The sequence below is a fragment of the Scyliorhinus torazame genome, chromosome 5, assembly GCF_047496885.1.
Source record: "Scyliorhinus torazame isolate Kashiwa2021f chromosome 5, sScyTor2.1, whole genome shotgun sequence".
In the NCBI taxonomy this organism is placed as follows: domain Eukaryota; kingdom Metazoa; phylum Chordata; class Chondrichthyes; order Carcharhiniformes; family Scyliorhinidae; genus Scyliorhinus; species Scyliorhinus torazame.
This window is the reverse complement of record NC_092711.1, coordinates 188,438,588-188,452,746: the sequence shown is the minus strand read 5'-3', so window position 1 is coordinate 188,452,746 and position 14,159 is coordinate 188,438,588. Positions and strand designations below refer to the sequence as shown.

The following is a 14,159-nucleotide window of genomic DNA, read 5'->3' as shown; positions in this document are numbered from 1 at the left end:
CCGAGCATTCAGCTTCTTATCACAGTATTATAACTGCTTGAAAGCAATGGGAGCGAAAGTTATTTTACGCAATCACATTTTCCGTTTCTAAGCTGGAACGCCTTCCGAGCATTATCACAGAATCATAGATTTTACAGTGCACACGTAGGCCCATCGAGTCTGCACCGCCTCACGGAAAGAGTACTTTATATAAGCCCACAGCTACTCCCATGCCAATAACCCCAGCTAACATTTTTGGACATTATCATGGAAACCCACGCAGACACAGGGAGAACGTGCATTGCAAACTCCACACGGACAGTGAACCAAGTCGGCAATCCAACCTGCCAAGCATCAGTCCTAACCAATGTACTACATTTCTGCCATTGTGATCCACTTTCCGCAGGATCTTTTCCTGGAGGAAAAATTTTCCCGCTTTGTGCAATCATTTCGAACTTACATTCGGTTACATATATTAATCAAATTGAATTGCAAACGTGACGGACAAGCAATTGGAAAGAAGTCGCTCGGTAACACAAGTTGCGTGGTGGTGTTGTCGGATTCCCAAAAGTGAGCTTTTCAATTAAATAATGGAACTCAACAGTGAAGACATTCATAAAGTTGCTGTGCCTTTTATTTGTGAGAACAGTAAGAGGTGTTCCAACAGCAGGTTAAAGTCCAACAGGTTTGTTTGGAATCTCCAGCTATCGGAGAGCAGCTCCTTCATCATTTTTTTGGTGATGCACTCGCTCGGGGATGGCGTGCATACTGCTCAAACGTATATCCCACGAATTGCATGGACCAATATTCACCAAAAATTGGGTGGTATAAAAGGTGGACTTAATGGACCTGCTGAAAATTATGAATGTGCGGTTTGGGACAGGTCAACAGATCAAATAGGAAGAAGCTGTTTTCACTGACATAGTGCAGCAGCAGCAAATGGGGATTTAACAAAATAAAGAAAAACAGAATCGGCTTCACGTTCAAGCAGCCGATGACTTCTCATCGTGTTCTCCAGACCATGTCTGCACGCAAAGTTGTGGTGAGAATTTTCTAAACTGCTGCACTGAAGGAGAAATGACAGCCAAAGTGGACAGGGGGCATCTGGACTTGAACCAGAGACCTCTTGATCTGCAGTCAAATGCTCTACCACTGAGCTATACCCCCAACTGCTGTTTCAGAGCAATGATACGATGAATCCTCATTCCACTTATCGAGCTTTGTATTCTGTCTGCTTTCGTCCAAAGTGTGTGTTCGATATATTGGTGACGACCTTCAATTTATTCCCGCAGATGCACATTTTTCACAATGTCTCTTGACTTTACATTCGATACGCACTGGAAATATTCAGCAGATCAGGATGAAAGATCAAAAGGGAAACTGTGGAAGAATGGACGGCAGAAGAGATTAAGTAACAAATGGGATGATGGTGAAAAACAGAATAAGATATCAATGGAACAACTAAAGGGATAGAATGTGGAAATGTCATTCTGTTTGAACCAGGTCGTACTGCTCTGGGAATATTTTGCTTTTCTGTTTGTTCATGCAGATCACTGCTGCCGCACACTGAAAGATCTCAAATCCTTCCCCTTTGATAAAGAGAATACACACTTCGGTGAGCAAAGGAACACAATTCACACATGAAGAAACATATTCATTTCGTCCTGGAAAACGTTCAGAGGGAGTTCTGGATTTCTCTCGCCTAGATTTTTCCATTGGATTGTTATTGTCTGGATCCCCTTGGACGAGAGCCCGCAGCTATCAGTCCACGCTGAAGTGTCATCATTCTATGTACATCAGTCCTCATCTACATTTGGAATCAGTTTTCACAAATAAACTAGGATATTAACAAAGCATAGTGGAGAAGAACTCGGGTTGAGCATTGGCACTGCCGGAGAAATTGAGTGCGAGAGTTCACCCAGGAAAACAGTGAAGTTTCAAAGTAATTGCGCCCGACGTGAACCCTGATATTGAAACACTCATGCTCTTCCCACTGAGATGGCCGAGCATTCAGCTTCTTATCACAGTATTATAACTGCTTGAAAGCAATGGGAGCGAAAGTTATTTTACGCAATCACATTTTCCGTTTCTAAGCTGGAACGCCTTCCGAGCATTATCACAGAATCATAGATTTTACAGTGCACACGTAGGCCCATCGAGTCTGCACCGCCTCACGGAAAGAGTACTTTATATAAGCCCACAGCTACTCCCATGCCAATAACCCCAGCTAACATTTTTGGACATTATCATGGAAACCCACGCAGACACAGGGAGAACGTGCATTGCAAACTCCACACGGACAGTGAACCAAGTCGGCAATCCAACCTGCCAAGCATCAGTCCTAACCAATGTACTACATTTCTGCCATTGTGATCCACTTTCCGCAGGATCTTTTCCTGGAGGAAAAATTTTCCCGCTTTGTGCAATCATTTCGAACTTACATTCGGTTACATATATTAATCAAATTGAATTGCAAACGTGACGGACAAGCAATTGGAAAGAAGTCGCTCGGTAACACAAGTTGCGTGGTGGTGTTGTCGGATTCCCAAAAGTGAGCTTTTCAATTAAATAATGGAACTCAACAGTGAAGACATTCATAAAGTTGCTGTGCCTTTTATTTGTGAGAACAGTAAGAGGTGTTCCAACAGCAGGTTAAAGTCCAACAGGTTTGTTTGGAATCTCCAGCTATCGGAGAGCAGCTCCTTCATCATTTTTTTGGTGATGCACTCGCTCGGGGATGGCGTGCATACTGCTCAAACGTATATCTCACGAATTGCATGGACCAATATTCACCAAACATTGGGTGGTATAAAAGGTGGACTTAATGGACCCGCTGAAAATTATGAATGTGCGATTTGGGACAGGTCAACAGATCAAATAGGAAGAAGCTGTTTTCACTGACGTAGTGCAGCAGCAGCAAATGGTGATTTAACACAAATAAAGAAAAACAGAATCGGCTTCACGTTCAAGCAGCCGATGACTTCTCATCGTGTTCTCCAGACCATGTCTGCATGCAAAGTTATAGTGAGAATTTTCTAAACTGCTGCACTGAAGGAGAAATGACAGCCAAAGAGGACAGGGGGCATCTGGACTTGAACCAGAGACCTCTTGATCTGCAGTCAAATGCTCTACCACTGAGCTATACCCCCACAAGCTGTTTCAGAGCAATGATACGATGAATCCTCATTCCACTTATCGAGCTTTGTATTCTGTCTGCTTTCGTCCAAAGTGTGTGTTCGATATATTGGTGACGACCTTCAATTTATTCCCGTAGATGCACATTTTTCACAATGTCTCTTGACTTTACATTCGATACGCACTGGAAATATTCAGCAGATCAGGATGAAAGATCAAAAGGGAAACTGTGGAAGAATGGACGGCAGAAGAGATTAAGTAACAAATGGGATGATGGTGAAAAACAGAATAAGATATCAATGGAACAACTAAAGGGATAGAATGTGGAAATGTCATTCTGTTTGAACCAGGTCGTACTGCTCTGGGAATATTTTGCTTTTCTGTTTGTTCATGCAGATCACTGCTGCCGCACACTGAAAGATCTCAAATCCTTCCCCTTTGATAAAGAGAATACACACTTCGGTGAGCAAAGGAACACAATTCACACATGAAGAAACATATTCATTTCGTCCTGGAAAACGTTCAGAGGGAGTTCTGGATTTCTCTCGCCTAGATTTTTCCATTGGATTGTTATTGTCTGGATCCCCTTGGACGAGAGCCCGCAGCTATCAGTCCACGCTGAAGTGTCATCATTCTATGTACATCAGTCCTCATCTACATTTGGAATCAGTTTTCACAAATAAACTAGGATATTAACAAAGCATAGTGGAGAAGAACTCGGGTTGAGCATTGGCACTGCCGGAGAAATTGAGTGCGAGAGTTCACCCAGGAAAACAGTGAAGTTTCAAAGTAATTGCGCCCGACGTGAACCCTGATATTGAAACACTCATGCTCTTCCGACTGAGATGGCCGAGCATTCAGCTTCTTATCACAGTATTATAACTGCTTGAAAGCAATGGGAGCGAAAGTTATTTTACGCAATCACATTTTCCGTTTCTAAGCTGGAACGCCTTCCGAGCATTATCACAGAATCATAGATTTTACAGTGCACACGTAGGCCCATCGAGTCTGCACCGCCTCACGGAAAGAGTACTTTATATAAGCCCACAGCTACTCCCATGCCAATAACCCCAGCTAACATTTTTGGACATTATCATGGAAACCCACGCAGACACAGGGAGAACGTGCATTGCAAACTCCACACGGACAGTGAACCAAGTCGGCAATCCAACCTGCCAAGCATCAGTCCTAACCAATGTACTACATTTCTGCCATTGTGATCCACTTTCCGCAGGATCTTTTCCTGGAGGAAAAATTTTCCCGCTTTGTGCAATCATTTCGAACTTACATTCGGTTACATATATTAATCAAATTGAATTGCAAACGTGACGGACAAGCAATTGGAAAGAAGTCGCTCGGTAACACAAGTTGCGTGGTGGTGTTGTCGGATTCCCAAAAGTGAGCTTTTCAATTAAATAATGGAACTCAACAGTGAAGACATTCATAAAGTTGCTGTGCCTTTTATTTGTGAGAACAGTAAGAGGTGTTCCAACAGCAGGTTAAAGTCCAACAGGTTTGTTTGGAATCTCCAGCTATCGGAGAGCAGCTCCTTCATCATTTTTTTGGTGATGCACTCGCTCGGGGATGGCGTGCATACTGCTCAAACGTATATCTCACGAATTGCATGGACCAATATTCACCAAACATTGGGTGGTATAAAAGGTGGACTTAATGGACCCGCTGAAAATTATGAATGTGCGATTTGGGACAGGTCAACAGATCAAATAGGAAGAAGCTGTTTTCACTGACGTAGTGCAGCAGCAGCAAATGGGGATTTAACACAAATAAAGGAAAACAGAATCGGCTTCACGTTCAAGCAGCCGATGACTTCTCATAGTGTTCTCCAGACCATGTCTGCATGCAAAGTTATAGTGAGAATTTTCTAAACTGCTGCACTGAAGGAGAAATGACAGCCAAAGAGGACAGGGGGCATCTGGACTTGAACCAGAGACCTCTTGATCTGCAGTCAAATGCTCTACCACTGAGCTTTACCCCCACAAGCTGTTTCAGAGCAATGATACGATGAATCCTCATTCCACTTATCGAGCTTTGTATTCTGTCTGCTTTCATCCAAAGTGTGTGTTCGATATATTGGTGACGACCTTCAATTTATTCCCGTAGATGCACATTTTTCACAATGTCTCTTGACTTTACATTCGATACGCACTGGAAATATTCAGCAGATCAGGATGAAAGATCAAAAGGGAAACTGTGGAAGAATGGACGGCAGAAGAGATTAAGTAACAAATGGGATGATGGTGAAAAACAGAATAAGATATCAATGGAACAACTAAAGGGATAGAATGTGGAAATGTCATTCTGTTTGAACCAGGTCGTACTGCTCTGGGAATATTTTGCTTTTCTGTTTGTTCATGCAGATCACTGCTGCCGCACACTGAAAGATCTCAAATCCTTCCCCTTTGATAAAGAGAATACACACTTCGGTGAGCAAAGGAACACAATTCACACATGAAGAAACATATTCATTTCGTCCTGGAAAACGTTCAGAGGGAGTTCTGGATTTCTCTCGCCTAGATTTTTCCATTGGATTGTTATTGTCTGGATCCCCTTGGACGAGAGCCCGCAGCTATCAGTCCACGATGAAGTGTCATCATTCTATGTACATCAGTCCTCATCTACATTTGGAATCAGTTTTCACAAATAAACTAGGATATTAACAAAGCATAGTGGAGAAGAACTCGGGTTGAGCATTGGCACTGCCGGAGAAATTGAGTGCGAGAGTTCACCCAGGAAAACAGTGAAGTTTCAAAGTAATTGCGCCCGACGTGAACCCTGATATTGAAACACTCATGCTCTTCCGACTGAGATGGCCGAGCATTCAGCTTCTTATCACAGTATTATAACTGCTTGAAAGCAATGGGAGCGAAAGTTATTTTACGCAATCACATTTTCCGTTTCTAAGCTGGAACGCCTTCCGAGCATTATCACAGAATCATAGATTTTACAGTGCACACGTAGGCCCATCGAGTCTGCACCGCCTCACGGAAAGAGTACTTTATATAAGCCCACAGCTACTCCCATGCCAATAACCCCAGCTAACATTTTTGGACATTATCATGGAAACCCACGCAGACACAGGGAGAACGTGCATTGCAAACTCCACACGGACAGTGAACCAAGTCGGCAATCCAACCTGCCAAGCATCAGTCCTAACCAATGTACTACATTTCTGCCATTGTGATCCACTTTCCGCAGGATCTTTTCCTGGAGGAAAAATTTTCCCGCTTTGTGCAATCATTTCGAACTTACATTCGGTTACATATATTAATCAAATTGAATTGCAAACGTGACGGACAAGCAATTGGAAAGAAGTCGCTCGGTAACACAAGTTGCGTGGTGGTGTTGTCGGATTCCCAAAAGTGAGCTTTTCAATTAAATAATGGAACTCAACAGTGAAGACATTCATAAAGTTGCTGTGCCTTTTATTTGTGAGAACAGTAAGAGGTGTTCCAACAGCAGGTTAAAGTCCAACAGGTTTGTTTGGAATCTCCAGATATCGGAGAGCAGCTCCTTCATCATTTTTTTGGTGATGCACTCGCTCGGGGATGGCGTGCATACTGCTCAAACGTATATCTCACGAATTGCATGGACCAATATTCACCAAAAATTGGGTGGTATAAAAGGTGGACTTAATGGACCTGCTGAAAATTATGAATGTGCGGTTTGGGACAGGTCAACAGATCAAATAGGAAGAAGCTGTTTTCACTGACGTAGTGCAGCAGCAGCAAATGGGGATTTAACAAAATAAAGAAAAACAGAATCGGCTTCACGTTCAAGCAGCCGATGACTTCTCATAGCGTTCTCCAGACCATGTTTGCATGCAAAGTAATAGTGAGAATTTTCTAAACTGCTGCACTGAAGGAGAAATGACAGCCAAAGAGGACAGGGGGCATCTGGACTTGAACCAGAGACCTCTTGATCTGCAGTCAAATGCTCTACCACTGTGCTATACCCCCACAAGCTGTTCCCGAGCCATGATACGATGAATCCTCATTCCACTTATCGAGCTTTGAATTCTGTCTGGTTTCATCCAAAGTGCGTGTTCGATATATTGGTGACGACCTTCAATTTATTCCCGTAGATGCACATTTTTCACAATGTCTCTTGACTTTACATTCGATACGCACTGGAAATATTCAGCAGATCAGGATGAAAGATCAAAAGGGAAACTGTGGAAGAATGGACGGCAGAAGAGATTAAGTAACAAATGGGATGATGGTGAAAAACAGAATAAGATATCAATGGAACAACTAAAGGGATAGAATGTGGAAATGTCATTCTGTTTGAACCAGGTCGTACTGCTCTGGGAATATTTTGCTTTTCTGTTTGTTCATGCAGATCACTGCTGCCGCACACTGAAAGATCTCAAATCCTTCCCCTTTGATAAAGAGAATACACACTTCGGTGAGCAAAGGAACACAATTCACACATGAAGAAACATATTCATTTCGTCCTGGAAAACATTGAGAGGGAGTTCTGGATTTCTCTCGCCTAGATTTTTCCATTGGATTGTTATTGTCTGGATCCCCTTGGACGAGAGCCCGCAGCTATCAGTCCACGATGAAGTGTCATCATTCTATGTACATCAGTCCTCATCTACATTTGGAATCAGTTTTCACAAATAAACTAGGATATTAACAAAGCATAGTGGAGAAGAACTCGGGTTGAGCATTGGCACTGCCGGAGAAATTGAGTGCGAGAGTTCACCCAGGAAAACAGTGAAGTTTCAAAGTAATTGCGCACGACGTGAACCCTGATATTGAAACACTCATGCTCTTCCCACTGAGATGGCCGAGCATTCAGCTTCTTATCACAGTATTATAACTGCTTGAAAGCAATGGGAGCGAAAGTTATTTTACGCAATCACATTTTCCGTTTCTAAGCTGGAACGCCTTCCGAGCATTATCACAGAATCATAGATTTTACAGTGCACACGTAGGCCCATCGAGTCTGCACCGCCTCACGGAAAGAGTACTTTATATAAGCCCACAGCTACTCCCATGCCAATAACCCCAGCTAACATTTTTGGACATTATCATGGAAACCCACGCAGACACAGGGAGAACGTGCATTGCAAACTCCACACGGACAGTGAACCAAGTCGGCAATCCAACCTGCCAAGCATCAGTCCTAACCAATGTACTACATTTCTGCCATTGTGATCCACTTTCCGCAGGATCTTTTCCTGGAGGAAAAATTTTCCTGCTTTGTGCAATCATTTCGAACTTACATTCGGTTACATATATTAATCAAATTGAATTGCAAACGTGACGGACAAGCAATTGGAAAGAAGTCGCTCGGTAACACAAGTTGCGTGGTGGTGTTGTCGGATTCCCAAAAGTGAGCTTTTCAATTAAATAATGGAACTCAACAGTGAAGACATTCATAAAGTTGCTGTGCCTTTTATTTGTGAGAACAGTAAGAGGTGTTCCAACAGCAGGTTAAAGTCCAACAGGTTTGTTTGGAATCTCCAGCTATCGGAGAGCAGCTCCTTCATCATTTTTTTGGTGATGCACTCGCTCGGGGATGGCGTGCATACTGCTCAAACGTATATCTCACGAATTGCATGGACCAATATTCACCAAACATTGGGTGGTATAAAAGGTGGACTTAATGGACCCGCTGAAAATTATGAATGTGCGATTTGGGACAGGTCAACAGATCAAATAGGAAGAAGCTGTTTTCACTGACGTAGTGCAGCAGCAGCAAATGGGGATTTAACACAAATAAAGAAAAACAGAATCGGCTTCACGTTCAAGCAGCCGATGACTTCTCATAGTGTTCTCCAGACCATGTCTGCATGCAAAGTTATAGTGAGAATTTTCTAAACTGCTGCACTGAAGGAGAAATGACAGCCAAAGAGGACAGGGGGCATCTGGACTTGAACCAGAGACCTCTTGATCTGCAGTCAAATGCTCTACCACTGAGCTTTACCCCCACAAGCTGTTTCAGAGCAATGATACGATGAATCCTCATTCCACTTATCGAGCTTTGTATTCTGTCTGCTTTCATCCAAAGTGTGTGTTCGATATATTGGTGACGACCTTCAATTTATTCCCGTAGATGCACATTTTTCACAATGTCTCTTGACTTTACATTCGATACGCACTGGAAATATTCAGCAGATCAGGATGAAAGATCAAAAGGGAAACTGTGGAAGAATGGACGGCAGAAGAGATTAAGTAACAAATGGGATGATGGTGAAAAACAGAATAAGATATCAATGGAACAACTAAAGGGATAGAATGTGGAAATGTCATTCTGTTTGAACCAGGTCGTACTGCTCTGGGAATATTTTGCTTTTCTGTTTGTTCATGCAGATCACTGCTGCCGCACACTGAAAGATCTCAAATCCTTCCCCTTTGATAAAGAGAATACACACTTCGGTGAGCAAAGGAACACAATTCACACATGAAGAAACATATTCATTTCGTCCTGGAAAACGTTCAGAGGGAGTTCTGGATTTCTCTCGCCTAGATTTTTCCATTGGATTGTTATTGTCTGGATCCCCTTGGACGAGAGCCCGCAGCTATCAGTCCACGATGAAGTGTCATCATTCTATGTACATCAGTCCTCATCTACATTTGGAATCAGTTTTCACAAATAAACTAGGATATTAACAAAGCATAGTGGAGAAGAACTCGGGTTGAGCATTGGCACTGCCGGAGAAATTGAGTGCGAGAGTTCACCCAGGAAAACAGTGAAGTTTCAAAGTAATTGCGCCCGACCTGAACCCTGATATTGAAACACTCATGCTCTTCCGACTGAGATGGCCGAGCATTCAGCTTCTTATCACAGTATTATAACTGCTTGAAAGCAATGGGAGCGAAAGTTATTTTACGCAATCACATTTTCCGTTTCTAAGCTGGAACGCCTTCCGAGCATTATCACAGAATCATAGATTTTACAGTGCACACGTAGGCCCATCGAGTCTGCACCGCCTCACGGAAAGAGTACTTTATATAAGCCCACAGCTACTCCCATGCCAATAACCCCAGCTAACATTTTTGGACATTATCATGGAAACCCACGCAGACACAGGGAGAACGTGCATTGCAAACTCCACACGGACAGTGAACCAAGTCGGCAATCCAACCTGCCAAGCATCAGTCCTAACCAATGTACTACATTTCTGCCATTGTGATCCACTTTCCGCAGGATCTTTTCCTGGAGGAAAAATTTTCCCGCTTTGTGCAATCATTTCGAACTTACATTCGGTTACATATATTAATCAAATTGAATTGCAAACGTGATGGACAAGCAATTGGAAAGAAGTCGCTCGGTAACACAAGTTGCGTGGTGGTGTTGTCGGATTCCCAAAAGTGAGCTTTTCAATTAAATAATGGAACTCAACAGTGAAGACATTCATAAAGTTGCTGTGCCTTTTATTTGTGAGAACAGTAAGAGGTGTTCCAACAGCAGGTTAAAGTCCAACAGGTTTGTTTGGAATCTCCAGATATCGGAGAGCAGCTCCTTCTTCATTTTTTTGGTGATGCACTCGCTCGGGGATGGCGTGCATACTGCTCAAACGTATATCTCACGAATTGCATGGACCAATATTCACCAAAAATTGGGTGGTATAAAAGGTGGACTTAATGGACCTGCTGAAAATTATGAATGTGCGGTTTGGGACAGGTCAACAGATCAAATAGGAAGAAGCTGTTTTCACTGACGTAGTGCAGCAGCAGCAAATGGGGATTTAACAAAATAAAGAAAAACAGAATCGGCTTCACGTTCAAGCAGCCGATGACTTCTCATAGCGTTCTCCAGACCATGTTTGCATGCAAAGTTATAGTGAGAATTTTCTAAACTGCTGCACTGAAGGAGAAATGACAGCCAAAGAGGACAGGGGGCATCTGGACTTGAACCAGAGACCTCTTGATCTGCAGTCAAATGCTCTACCACTGAGCTATACCCCCACAAGCTGTTCCCGAGCCATGATACGATGAATCCTCATTCCACTTATCGAGCTTTGAATTCTGTCTGCTTTAGTCCAAAGTGTGTGTTCGATATATTGGTGACGACCTTCAATTTATTCCCGTAGATGCACATTTTTCACAATGTCTCTTGACTTCACATTCGATACGCACTGGAAATATTCAGCAGATCAGGATGAAAGATCAAAAGGGAAACTGTGGAAGAATGGACGGCAGAAGAGATTAAGTAACAAATGGGATGATGGTGAAAAACAGAATAAGATATCAATGGAACAACTAAAGGGATAGAATGTGGAAATGTCATTCTGTTTGAACCAGGTCGTACTGCTCTGGGAATATTTTGCTTTTCTGTTTGTTCATGCAGATCACTGCTGCCGCATACTGAAAGATCTCAAATCCTTCCCCTTTGATAAAGAGAATACACACTTCGGTGAGCAAAGGAACACAATTCACACATGAAGAAACATATTCATTTCGTCCTGGAAAACGTTCAGAGGGAGTTCTGGATTTCTCTCGCCTAGATTTTTCCATTGGATTGTTATTGTCTGGATCCCCTTGGACGAGAGCCCGCAGCTATCAGTCCACGCTGAAGTGTCATCATTCTATGTACATCAGTCCTCATCTACATTTGGAATCAGTTTTCACAAATAAAGTAGGATATTAACAAAGCATAGTGGAGAAGAACTCGGGTTGAGCATTGGCACTGCCGGAGAAATTGAGTGCGAGAGTTCACCCAGGAAAACAGTGAAGTTTCAAAGTAATTGCGCCCGACGTGAACCCTGATATTGAAACACTCATGCTCTTCCCACTGAGATGGCCGAGCATTCAGCTTCCTATCACAGTATTATAACTGCTTGAAAGCAATGGGAGCGAAAGTTATTTTACGCAATCACATTTTCCGTTTCTAAGCTGGAACGCCTTCCGAGCATTATCACAGAATCATAGATTTTACAGTGCACACGTAGGCCCATCGAGTCTGCACCGCCTCACGGAAAGAGTACTTTATATAAGCCCACAGCTACTCCCATGCCAATAACCCCAGCTAACATTTTTGGACATTATCATGGAAACCCACGCAGACACAGGGAGAACGTGCATTGCAAACTCCACACGGACAGTGAACCAAGTCGGCAATCCAACCTGCCAAGCATCAGTCCGAACCAATGTACTACATTTCTGCCATTGTGATCCACTTTCCGCAGGATCTTTTCCTGGAGGAAAAATTTTCCCGCTTTGTGCAATCATTTCGAACTTACATTCGGTTACATATATTAATCAAATTGAATTGCAAACGTGACGGACAAGCAATTGGAAAGAAGTCGCTCGGTAACACAAGTTGCGTGGTGGTGTTGTCGGATTCCCAAAAGTGAGCTTTTCAATTAAATAATGGAACTCAACAGTGAAGACATTCATAAAGTTGCTGTGCCTTTTATTTGTGAGAACAGTAAGAGGTGTTCCAACAGCAGGTTAAAGTCCAACTGGTTTGTTTGGAATCTCCAGCTATCGGAGAGCAGCTCCTTCATCATTTTTTTGGTGATGCACTCGCTCGGGGATGGCGTGCATACTGCTCAAACGTATATCCCACGAATTGCATGGACCAATATTCACCAAAAAGTGGGTGGTATAAAAGGTGGACTTAATGGACCCGCTGAAAATTATGAATGTGCGATTTGGGACAGGTCAACAGATCAAATAGGAAGAAGCTGTTTTCACTGACCTAGTGCAGCAGCAGCAAATGGGGATTTAACACAAATAAAGAAAAACAGAATCGGCTTCACGTTCAAGCAGCCGATGACTTCTTATAGTGTTCTCCAGACCATGTCTGCATGCAAAGTTATAGTGAGAATTTTCTAAACTGCTGCACTGAAGGAGAAATGACAGCCAAAGAGGACAGGGGGCATCTGGACTTGAACCAGAGACCTCTTGATCTGCAGTCAAATGCTCTACCACTGAGCTATACCCCCACAAGCTGCTTCAGAGCAATGATACGATGAATCCTCATTCCACTTATCGAGCTTTGTATTCTGTCTGCTTTCATCCAAAGTGTGTGTTCGATATATTGGTGACGACCTTCAATTTATTCCCGTAGATGCACATTTTTCACAATGTCTCTTGACTTTACATTCGATACGCACTGGAAATATTCAGCAGATCAGGATGAAAGATCAAAAGGGAAACTGTGGAAGAATGGACGGCAGAAGAGATTAAGTAACAAATGGGATGATGGTGAAAAACAGAATAAGATATCAATGGAACAACTAAAGGGATAGAATGTGGAAATGTCATTCTGTTTGAACCAGGTCGTACTGCTCTGGGAATATTTTGCTTTTCTGTTTGTTCATGCAGATCACTGCTGCCGCACACTGAAAGATCTCAAATCCTTCCCCTTTGATGAAGAGAATACACACTTCGGTGAGCAAAGGAACACAATTCACACATGAAGAAACATATTCATTTCGTCCTGGAAAACGTTCAGAGGGAGTTCTGGATTTCTCTCGCCTAGATCTTTCCATTGGATTGTTATTGTCTGGAGCCCCTTGGACCAGAGCCCGCAGCTATCCGTCCACGATGAAGTGTCATCATTCTATGTACATCAGTCCTCATCTACATTTGGAATCAGTTTTCACAAATAAACTAGGATATTAACAAAGCATAGTGGAGAAGAACTCGGGTTGAGCATTGGCACTGCCGGAGAAATTGAGTGCGAGAGTTCACCCAGGAAAACAGTGAAGTTTCAAAGTAATTGCGCCCGACCTGAACCCTGATATTGAAACACTCATGCTCTTCCGACTGAGATGGCCGAGCATTCAGCTTCTTATCACAGTATTATAACTGCTTGAAAGCAATGGGAGCGAAAGTTATTTTACGCAATCACATTTTCCGTTTCTAAGCTGGAACGCCTTCCGAGCATTATCACAGAATCATAGATTTTACAGTGCACACGTAGGCCCATCGAGTCTGCACCGCCTCACGGAAAGAGTACTTTATATAAGCCCACAGCTACTCCCATGCCAATAACCCCAGCTAACATTTTTGGACATTATCATGGAAACCCACGCAGACACAGGGAGAACGTGCATTGCAAAC

General features: G+C 42.9%; 7 non-coding genes across 7 annotated transcripts; all 7 read right to left on the bottom strand.

The window, feature by feature from the left end:
* Positions 1 to 1,074: 1,074 nt before the first annotated feature.
* On the bottom strand, positions 1,075 to 1,146 carry trnac-gca (transfer RNA cysteine (anticodon GCA)). The gene has a single exon. It is a non-coding gene; the product is annotated as a tRNA-Cys (tRNA).
* A 1,910-nt stretch (positions 1,147 to 3,056) lies between these two features.
* On the bottom strand, positions 3,057 to 3,128 carry trnac-gca (transfer RNA cysteine (anticodon GCA)). The gene has a single exon. It is a non-coding gene; the product is annotated as a tRNA-Cys (tRNA).
* Positions 3,129 to 5,038: 1,910 nt separating this feature from the next.
* On the bottom strand, positions 5,039 to 5,110 carry trnac-gca (transfer RNA cysteine (anticodon GCA)). The gene has a single exon. It is a non-coding gene; the product is annotated as a tRNA-Cys (tRNA).
* Positions 5,111 to 7,019: 1,909 nt separating this feature from the next.
* trnac-gca (transfer RNA cysteine (anticodon GCA)) lies at positions 7,020 to 7,091 on the bottom strand. The gene has a single exon. It is a non-coding gene; the product is annotated as a tRNA-Cys (tRNA).
* Positions 7,092 to 9,001: 1,910 nt separating this feature from the next.
* trnac-gca (transfer RNA cysteine (anticodon GCA)) lies at positions 9,002 to 9,073 on the bottom strand. The gene has a single exon. It is a non-coding gene; the product is annotated as a tRNA-Cys (tRNA).
* A 1,909-nt stretch (positions 9,074 to 10,982) lies between these two features.
* Positions 10,983 to 11,054, bottom strand: trnac-gca (transfer RNA cysteine (anticodon GCA)). Its single transcript has one exon. It is a non-coding gene; the product is annotated as a tRNA-Cys (tRNA).
* A 1,910-nt stretch (positions 11,055 to 12,964) lies between these two features.
* On the bottom strand, positions 12,965 to 13,036 carry trnac-gca (transfer RNA cysteine (anticodon GCA)). Its single transcript has one exon. It is a non-coding gene; the product is annotated as a tRNA-Cys (tRNA).
* Between the last annotated feature and the right edge of the window lie 1,123 nt (positions 13,037 to 14,159).